This window comes from Bufo bufo, chromosome 1 (genome assembly GCF_905171765.1).
Source record: "Bufo bufo chromosome 1, aBufBuf1.1, whole genome shotgun sequence".
Lineage (NCBI taxonomy): Eukaryota > Metazoa > Chordata > Amphibia > Anura > Bufonidae > Bufo > Bufo bufo.
In genome coordinates, this window is record NC_053389.1 from 591938538 (window position 1) to 591949499 (window position 10962).

Genomic DNA, 10962 nt, shown 5'->3' on the forward strand with positions numbered 1-10962 from the left:
TGGTGGAATTGCTTTTTTTTTTTTTTTGCAATTTCACCCCATTTGGAATTTTTTTCCCACTTCCCACTACATCACATGCAATATTAAATGGTGGAGTTGGAAAGTAAACTTGTCCTGCAAAAAACAAGCTCTCATATGGCTTTGTAAACACACAAATAAAAAGGTTATGGCTCTGGGAAGGCAGGGAGGGCAAAACGAAAACGCAAAATAAAAAAAAACCTCCGGGGTAGAACGGGTTAATCTTTTTGAGACGCTAGGTCAGACAGGGCAATTTTAATGGGGGAGTTACTTTTATATTCTGTATTTCATCCTCAGTGAATACAGTGGAATTTTTTTAATTTTTTTTTAATTTTTCAGGTTTAAACCTTTTACCACTTATATAATTGAAGAACATTTTAGGGTTAGTTTTACTCTCTTTGGCAATGAATCTCTGTCTCTAGTTTGGCTGCTTTCATTTGTCTTTTACATAGTCTATTTTTTTGCTTATAATGCTTCCTTGCTACCCTCCTGTTTAGGGATTTAAATGCTTGCTTTTTGCCATTTATTGCTTTCTTTACAATTCTATTTATCCACATAGTTTTTTCTTGTTCCTTGCCCTTTTATTCCTATAAGTAACCTCTCACAATTAGATTTTAGGATGCTTTTAAAAATATACCATTTTGTGGCTGCATTTTTATTTTTTAGGACATTGTCCCAGTTAGTGAGCCTCTAATAGCCTCTCTTAGTGTACTTTTACACTAGCATTTTTGTTTTCCGGTATTGAGTTCTGTCACAGGAGCTCAATACCAGAAAAAAACCGATCAGTTTTATCCTAATGCATTCTGAATGGAGAGCATTCTGTTCAGGTTGCATCAGTTCCGTTTTTTTGACGGAGAAAATACTGCAGCATGCTGATTTCTCTCCAGCTAAAAATACTGAACACTTGCCGGAATGCCGGATCCGGCATTAATTTACATTGAAGTGTATTAGTGCCAGATCCGGTATTAATTAACATTGAAGTGTATTAGTGCCCGATCCGGCATTAATTTACATTGAAGTGTATTAGTGCCGGATCCGGCATTAAGTGTTATGCATGCGCAGACCTTTAAACATGCAAAAAATTTTTTATACCGGATTCGTTTTTCCAGATGACACCGGAGAGACGGATCCGGTATTTCAATGCATTTGTCTGACGGATCAGGATGCGGATCCGTCTGACAAATGCCATCAGTTTGCGTCGGGATTGTCAGATCCAGCAGGAAGTTCTGGCGACGGAACTGCCTGCCGGAATCCTCTGCTGCAAGTGTGAAAGTACCCTTAAGCCTCTTTCACACGGGCATTGCGGGAAAAGGTGCGGGTGCGTTGCAGGAACATGCGCGATTTTTCCGCGCGAGTGCAAAACATTGTAATGCGTTTTGCACTCGCGTGAGAAAAATCGCGCATGTTTGGTACCCAAACCCGAACTTCTTCACAGAAGTTCGAGCTTGGGATCGGTGTTCTGTAGATTGTATTATTTTCCCTTATAACATGGTTATAAGGGAAAATAATAGCATTCTGAATACAGAATGCATAGTAAAATAGGGCTGGAGGGGTTAAAAAAAATAATTAAAAAAATTAAACTTACCTTAATCCACTTGCTCGCGCAGCCCGGCTTCTCTTCTGTCTCCTTCTTTGCTGATTGCAGGAAAAGGACCTGTGGTGACATCACTCCAGTCATGGTAAAAGATCATGTGACGGACCATGTGATGACCGGAGTGACGTCACCACAGGTCCTTTTCCTGCAATCAGCAAATAAGGAGACAGAAGGAGATGCCGGGCTCCGCAAGCAAGTGGATTAAGGTGAGTTTAATTTTTATTTTTTTAACCCCTCCAGCCCTATTTTACTATGCATTCTGTATTCAGAATACTATTATTTTCCCTTATAACCATGTTATAAGGGAAAATAATAATGATCGGGTCCCCATCCCGATCGTCTCCTAGCAACCGTGCGTGAAAATCGCACCGCATCCGCACTTGCTTGCGGATGCTTGCGATTTTCACGCAACCCCATTCATTTCTATGGGGCCTGCGTTACGTGAAAAACGCAGAAAGAGGAGCATGCTGCGATTTTCACGCAACGTACAAGTGATGCGTGAAAATCACCGCTCGTGTGCACAGCCCCATAGAAATGAATGGGTCGGGATTCAGTGCGGGTGCAATGCGTTCAACTCACGCATCGCATCCATGCGGAATACTCGCTCGTGTGAAAGGGGCCTTAGCTGGTCAAATTTTGTTTTTGGGAAGTTTGCTATTTTTGCTCCTCCATAAAGAAACACTCTGTTGGGAAAGGTCACTGTCTCTGGTTATTGCCAAGAACCTGTTTCCTTTCTGAGATGTACAGCTTTCAGTTTCTCAGTCTGTCTCTGGGTAGTTGAAGTCCCCCATAATAACAACCTCATTATGATTTTCCGCCTCGTCTATCTCGTTTAGTAGCAGATTTTCTGTGGACTCTGGTATATTAGGTGGTTTATAATAAACTCCTATTAGTAATTTATTATTGTTTTTCCTCCATGTATTTCTACCCACAGTGACTCCACATGCTCATGTCTCTCACTTATATCTTCTCGGACTGTGGGCTTTAGACAGGACTTTACATAAAGGCAGACCCCTCCCCCGCTACGGTTTTGATGATCCTTTCTAAACAGACTGTAACCCTGTATGTTAACCGCCCAGTCATAGCTATCATCCAGCCATGTCTCAGTAATTCCCACTATGTCATAGTCCTCCTCACACATCACTAATTCCAGTTCACCAGTTTTATTAGTCAGGATTCTGGCATTAGTATTGTAAGAAAGTGAAGGGAATGGTCTGGGGAAAACAGGTATCTGTCACCCAGCTGAATGCATTGTGTGTGGTGAAACCCAGGATTTGTTTGCCTCAACCTCTGAGCTGTCTGAGACAGACATGGAAAGCAGAAAATGGTGTAGATCTATGTCAGGCATAGCTGCCATACACCTTTTTGTAAAGTCCATTGTGGTCCTGCTTTTTATGGAGTGAAGGGTAGGTTGGCAGTGGGACTCTTCACTCCACTCCATCTGGACTCCTCAAGATCTTTTTTTATGAAAGTTAAGAGTATTGCTTTGTGCCTCATAGGGGATTTTGCCTTCTTCTGAATCAACCGTGTCATATAATGGGTTTAACTAGATGGACTTATGTCCTTTCAACTTTACTATGTTACCTGTGCAGCATATTCCAAAATGTCTCTCCCTGGAGCCATAAAGTTGAAGGGCCAGATATATGTGAAGTGGGTCTTAGTACCAATATGAAGGTTTACTTACCTTGGATATTCAAAGAAATGCACATTATTGCACTCTAGATGGCGCTTGTGTAATGATACATGATACTACATCACTATGACCTAGAATACTGCTACAAGCATTTGTATAAACTAAATGCAAAGCCCACGTCTTGCTTATTTTAATGCATTTGGAGTTACCATGTCACTTCATTGTAGGCTGATATCAACGTTAAAAAGGGGTTTTCTGGGAGTTCAATATTGATGGTCTATCAAGATAGGTCATCAATATGTGATTGGTGGGGGTCTGACACCGTTTCATTACTAGCACTCATCTTCAGAATAGTACTATATATGAAGCAAGCAACGATCACAAATATGAAAATAAATATCTACTGTTTACAGTTAAAAACCATTATAGGTTAAAAGGATCCAGTAGCATAAATGTATTACAAAAAATAAACAGTATACAATATGATGTATAAAGCATATGTAATGTATAATGGAATATAATTGGCTCCATATATATATATATTGGCTGCAAAAAAATACTGCAGCACAAGGAAAAGTGTATCCAAAGGTGATAAAAGCAGCAGATATAGAGCATGACAATACAAAACACAATGTAAATATATGTCTATGGTGATTTAATCATATGACATAAACTCATATATACAGACAGAGACTACAGGCTGTATTAGATAACATGATCTAGCAGGCGATTGTCAGGAGGGAAACGTTCTTACTTGCTAGCGGAGGAGACTGCTACTATTACATGCTGCAATCTCCTTCACAGTATGGGGAGGAGCGATTGTTATGCCATCACTCGTCCCCATGCTGTCTAGTTGTTTGCCAGCAGCAGATTGTGATTACACAGCATGATTTGCCACCGGCAAACAGTGATTTTTAAGCAAGCTTAAAAATCTGGATTGCCCAATGAATGAGCGTTTGCGCGTTCATAAGGTAATTGGCGGCACTATTAGACTGCCAGATCATCGCTAACAAGCCAGTCTAATCGGCCAGTCTAATACAGGCTTAACTAGCCTGTGGCGGTATAACAACATGCCATAAATGTCCAAGGTGAAGCAAAAACAAGGTCCTCTTGCAGGATGGCTCTGTTAGATACAGATTTCCAGACCGGAGAGATGTCCTTTAACTGAAATGAGAGTTCAGGTATAAAAATAGATTCAATAAGGGTTCGGACACACGGTCAGGTTTCCTGGTGCACTTTTGGAAGCAAAAACCAGAAGTGAAAAAAAAAATACCTTTTCTCATTTTATCATTTTATGATCCACTTCTGATTTTGGCTTCCAAAATTGCATCAAGAGACCTGACCGTGTGGCCGTACCCTAGAAGATACTGAAAATATAGTCTTTTGATAAGAATAAAATTGCCAAATCTTTCCTTATTGTACACTTTCATAAACTATGTGCTTCATACATTTATATTCACTAAAGAGATTCTAGGATGTCAGCATTGTGGCCTACGTTGGTGCTCAAAAGAGTTTTATACATTGGAGCTACACTTGTCACCATATACAAAAAGTTGCTTCCATAGCAGATTCCTTTTGTTAGACTGTATACTCCCTTTCAGTATAAAAGTAACTGCCATTGTAAGGATTGGATGTGTACAGAAAACAGCAATGTTCTTAAATAGTACATATAAATTGAAATACTGTAGCAATACACAAGAAACAAAAAAAAGGTTGTGTGGATTAGTGAAAAGGAGGCACATGTAAAGAAGAAAGCCTCCCTGGACATGAACAACGTTCTCATAGGGACTGAGTTTTATTACCACATGTATTACTGCATGAAAGCACTATTTTTGCTCTATTATATAAAGGAAAACTATAGTCCCATGCAAGGAAACATTTTGCTCCTGCGCTATCAGTGGATGACAGTCTCCTGTGAGCAAAGCTTCCTTTGCCTTTCCCCATGACAATACTGCCTGACCCAGATAAACTTTACTGTAGACTCAAAAAAGGAAGAGGAGAGGTACTGAAAATGATCTCCAGCATTCCAGAAATAATCAAATATCCACATTTTATGAAGTATACATAAACATACACATGGCACGCTGAGAAAAGCTAAACTCATCATATAATTGTGATCACCACAATATGAACTTAGGGGTCTACGTATAAGAAAAGCAAGACCAAAAATCAAGATCAATAGGCAGCTTATAAGAAGAAATACCAGTCTTTTCAATATAACTTGATGGTATTATGACATCCAAAATAGGTAACCATAAGGAAAAAAATATGTGAAAATGTTATATGAAAGAGTAATACAGACATAATCCTCCCATTAAAAGGATCTTTTGATGCACACAAACACAATGCATAACTACAACTTATTGAAAATAACTATCACTAGATCAGAACGTAAAAAAAAATTCCTTGCCCACAGGAGAATAGCGCAAGAATGGAGGAAGGTGACCTCTTATAGGTGTATCCTATGCTAAAATGACCCGTGAGATCATCTATTTTGGTCAAAATATTTGCTAAGTGCCTTATATTTATATCTATAGTGAATATACCATTTGCATATCTTATGATCCACATATTCAGTGTTTCCAGAATGCTGTTGCATCTCGCGTTTGCAGGGTTAAGTTCATGTTATGGGAAACCATTGGGTTCATTTGGTTATGATTAGAAATGAGTGAATTGAGTCTAATATTTGGAAATTTAGCCAGAATTTTTCAAAAAGTCCTGTTTTTTTTTACCTAGAAAGACTATGTGAGAGAGAGAGAGTGAGAGAGAGATAGACTTTTCCAAGCAGGCAGAGTACTTTTTAGGTAAAATTTACTAGGCCCTAATCGATTTGGGTAGTTGATGCAGCCAAATCAGACCCAAATCAAATCTTTGAAAATTCACTCATCACTAGTGGTGAATTTGATCAATTAGTAAAACGTCTATAGCTTTTTTAGTGTGTCCTGTATATGTTTTATATACTCAATAACATTTGGATATTTGGTTATTTATGCTTGTGATCATTTTGATTTCTTCTTCCTTTTTTGGACTGTATAGTTCATTGCTCTATTTTTTATTTTTTGATTGGCAGTTTTACTATAGAGATACTCTGCCTTATAGTAATTAATTAGATCTTTTTTTTCCCGTTATGTCACCTTTTGATAGAAAAATGAAAGCTATATTCAGATTTGTTGCCATAAAACCCAATATCTCTAGGAAAATATGGAGCTGAGTTTGGGGACTCAGGAACGGAAACTCTTTTCTGGCCCACAACTTCTGACAACTTACCACATTATTAATCTATACTGATGTGGCTGAAACTAGTCTTACTGTAGTTTTCCTTTAAGGTCTATCTATAATAACGTATAAAAACCCATGTGAAATGACTAATACTAAAATTAGAATCATTTTAGAAAGTTATCTAAAAGCACAATTTAAGGGGATGTTGTTAGGTGGACATTGAAGTGATTTGGCTTGTGGGTTGTCACTTTGTTAATTAAAAGGGGTTATCCAATGGTTAATGTAAAAAAATCAGGCATCATATAGTACATGACAGTCTGTTTCTAAAATTGACTAGAACCAGCCCACATATGGATCTAGAGGTTTTCCAATTTATTGCTCTGCTAGATTTATATCAAGCTGGCAGCTCAGGTGGCATGTCCTTTCTCAGGGGGCATGTCCTTTCTACTGCAGCTTTCTCCTTATCACAGCTCAGAGGGAGTGTAGCTCTCTCCTTATCACAGCTCAGAGGGAGTGTCCTTTCTCAGGGGGTGTGTCCTTTCTACAGCAGCTCTCTCCTTATCACAGCTCAGAGGGAGTGTACTTTCTCAGGGGGTGTGTCCTTTCTACAGCAGCTCTCTCCTTATCACAGCTCAGAGGGAGTGTCCTTTCTCAGGGGGCATGTCCTTTCTACTGCAGCTCTCTCCTTATCACAGCTCAGAGAGAGTGTCCTTTCTCAGGGGGCATGTCCTTTCTACTGCAGCTCTCTCCTTATCACAGCTCAGAGGGAGTGTCCTTTCTCAGGGGGCATGTCCTTTCTACTGCAGCTCTCTCCTTATCACAGCTCAGAGGGAGTGTCCTTTCTCAGGGGGTGTGTCCTTTCTACAGCAGCTCTCTCCTTATCACAGCTCAGAGGGAGTGTACTTTCTCAGGGGGTGTGTCCTTTCTACAGCAGCTCTCTCCTTATCACAGCTCAGAGGGAGTGTCCTTTCTCAGGGGGCATGTCCTTTCTACTGCAGCTCTCTCCTTATCACAGCTCAGAGAGAGTGTCCTTTCTCAGGGGGCATGTCCTTTCTACTGCAGCTCTCTCCTTATCACAGCTCAGAGGGAGTGTCCTTTCTCAGGGGGCATGTCCTTTCTACTGCAGCTCTCTCCTTATCACAGCTCAGAGGGAGTGTCCTTTCTCAGGGGGTGCGTCCTTTCATTGCTGCTCTTTCCCTGTAACTGTAGACACAGGCTGGTCGCAGTTAGAGGATGGAATTAAGCATGTATGAGAACCAATCGCTGGTTTGAAAAAATGTAGAATTATTTTTAAATGAGACAATCCATTTAAGGTGAGCCATTGCTGAAGCAGTAATGTTCTGTAAGCATGTGACTGTAAAATGCTTGATTAAATTATTATTTTAATATCCAATTTAAACTTAAAGTTGCCTGCTGTGTATCGATATTGCTTTCAGTTTGGGTATGTAGGAAAGTAAAGATATTCTGTTTTCTACATTGATCGACAAAAAGGAGAAATAGATATTATTTGTATGTAATCTGAATATTGCCATTCTACTATTATACCTATATACTCTATCTGAATGTTTATGAAATAAATAAATAAATGACTGCATAACTCATGACCTAATGCACATTGTAACATAGCTGGTTTATGTAGCTACTCATTGGTAAGGGGTTACCATTATTGTCTCATTTGAAGAATTTTGGCAAAACTGCATTGATTAAGCGGCAGACATACCATTTATGCAACCTGTGCAGCAGGTAAAGGGACGCTCTGTCGCTGTAAAAGCAACTAGCAACATCCTATTGTCTATTAAAATGCATGTAATGAGCTAGTGGGTTGCTGGAGCTGGTGCAAGGCGGTGATCTATAAAAAAGAGCATGCTTTATGGTGCCCTGTGCTGTCTTTGTCCACCCATTTCCTGTACCATGTCCCCCAGGATGCCCACTGATGCCATATACACTGGTATAGGTTCATTGACTGTTAGCAGATTGTTTTCATCTCAAATTTCAAAACATAACTATTTTCATGCTGGACCGAATCAGGAAATAAAAATGCCCAATCCACAAAGGGTCAATAGACCCCAGAAGCTCCACATAACTTATTCATGGGCTTCTGGACTGCATTGCGTGCGCTATGGGAGGGGAGTCAAAGGCCTTTTGATAAGGGTGATGTAATAAGACACAAATAGCCCCTTTCGGATCCTATTGGATAAAATGAAGATGAACTGATCACGTGCCTAGGCTTATAATGACATGGCTGTACTAGGCTAATCCTCCTTCATATTATTAACTGTTTCAAAGCTCGGTTATACTATGGTGCATCAAGCAGATTAGACCCTTATTGAACGCTATGTCTTTTCATTCTGCCTCTTAAGAGTAAATTCTATTGTTCTCATTTCACTTTAACCTCAAGGTCGATACAACAGAATTTAAAAGTGTGTAATGCCACGAACACTTGTCTGCTGCAAGTATACAGGCGTTGCACCATGTTCTAGAAGCAGGCAAGAAGCCTCATATGTTGCAGTCGTCTCATTTACCAAGTCACACCCTTTTGGCTTTTACTCCCTCTATATGTGTCTATTACATCCATGTTTCTATTCCCTTGCTATTTAGATCTTGTCCTTCTACGCATGGAAGCTAAGTAACCTTGAATCCATTATTGCTTCCTAAAGCCTCTGCCATTACACAGACACTGTAAATTTTCTTGTCATGCCTCACAATCTTCCATCTGTCTGGTATTTTAATTTGCCGACGACATGTTACCGGTATAAAATCTTCATATGTCGTTTGCTTGTGATAAACATTGTAGAATTATTGTATTATGATACACTGCTCATATTAAATAGGATCAACTTTTTTTCCTCTTCCCAGATCTTTAGTTAAATATAACAACTAGTGTGCCCCCTGTCAAAATAACTAAATAAATAACTATATATATATATATATATATATATATATATATATATATATATATACACGACATGGACATAGTCTTCTAAAAACTTTAATTTGTGAAACACTAAAGAGATTGTTTTAGATGGAAAATTAGGGCTCTGTCAGGTCATTGAAAAGGACGCTAAAATGGAGCAAAATAATAATTATTTTATTTGTGCTCATAGGAAGGGGGGTGAAACCTATATAAATCAAAAAAGGACTGATCCGTCTATCCTGCTTGGTCTAACCTCATGTGGATTCATTGACACTACCTAATACATATATAGGAGGTCTATAGAAGGTATCATGAGGGGATAGTCGGACTGAAATATCTAAAATCCGGGCGGCCAGTACAGAGCCGAGACTATATGCAACTATCAGTACACCGTCTCCCACACCAGGATTCGGTGCAGCGTGACAAACACTGTTAGCAAGCCGATTTCAAACCTCTGCTATCGGCGTTAGGCAGTTAGGTGTAGTGGCTACCTGGCTCCTGATGACGTGCATGTACCAACTTGCACAGAAACGCGTAGAGCCGTAGCTCAGTGTGTGTAGACCTGCTGCTGCCGGTGCGGTTTGGTAGCCGGCATCAGCGTTGGTCTATGTGGTTTACTCACCTACATGGTGGATAGTGTCTGTGAGTCGGCATAGTGCACAGCCGCTCCTCACACTAACCGTCACTGCTCAGTGACATGTGGTCACTGGTCAGCCAATTGGTTGCAGTGTGTGTTAATTCCTGTGAATAACTTTGGGAATCCCAGTTCCCCAGGGATTATAACACACAGTATCCATCTCCGTCAGCACATTACAATTGTACAGGCATTACCTTGCCGTTCGGAGCATCATATCCGAGTGTCAGTGCGGTGGATTTTAGATATTTCAGTCCGACTATCCCCTCATGATACCTTCTATAGACCTCCTATATATGTATTAGGTAGTGTCAATGAATCCACATGAGGTTAGACCAAGCAGGATAGACGGATCAGTCCTTTTTTGATTTATATAGGTTTCACCCCCCTTCCTATGAGCACAAATAAAATAATTATTATTTTGCTCCATTTTAGCGTCCTTTTCAATATTTTTGCTTCTCATATCTTTAGGACGTGTACCTTATATATATATTTAGCCGTATTTTGATTGCTCTGTCAGGTCATAGTGAAATTCTGATGTTTTATGGCAACCATTACTTTAATCCAAATAACGTTGTAACTTATGAAAGGAGTAAATAGTTTTAAAGCATTTACCAAAAATAAGGCTGAAGAGGTTGTCCACTCCAGGCAGGGTGGGGTATGGTGTTACCCCATCCTTGCATAGCTGCATTCCTCTCCTATGCAGAGAACACTGTGCATATTGTAACGGGGTTCCGAAGGTGCACTCGGTCCCCCATTACCCGCAGACCTGTTGCTTAGCTTTAGGAATGAGGATCTGTGTTTGACCTCATTCCCAGGGCGGCTTTACTGCTGGGTGGCTCCCTGCTCCTAAGTCTGCCTTGAGCGCCGAGCTGATCACTCGGTGCTCAACTGGTTGGTCTGTCGGTCATGTGACGCTGGCCACGTCACATGACCCTCACTCCCCACTA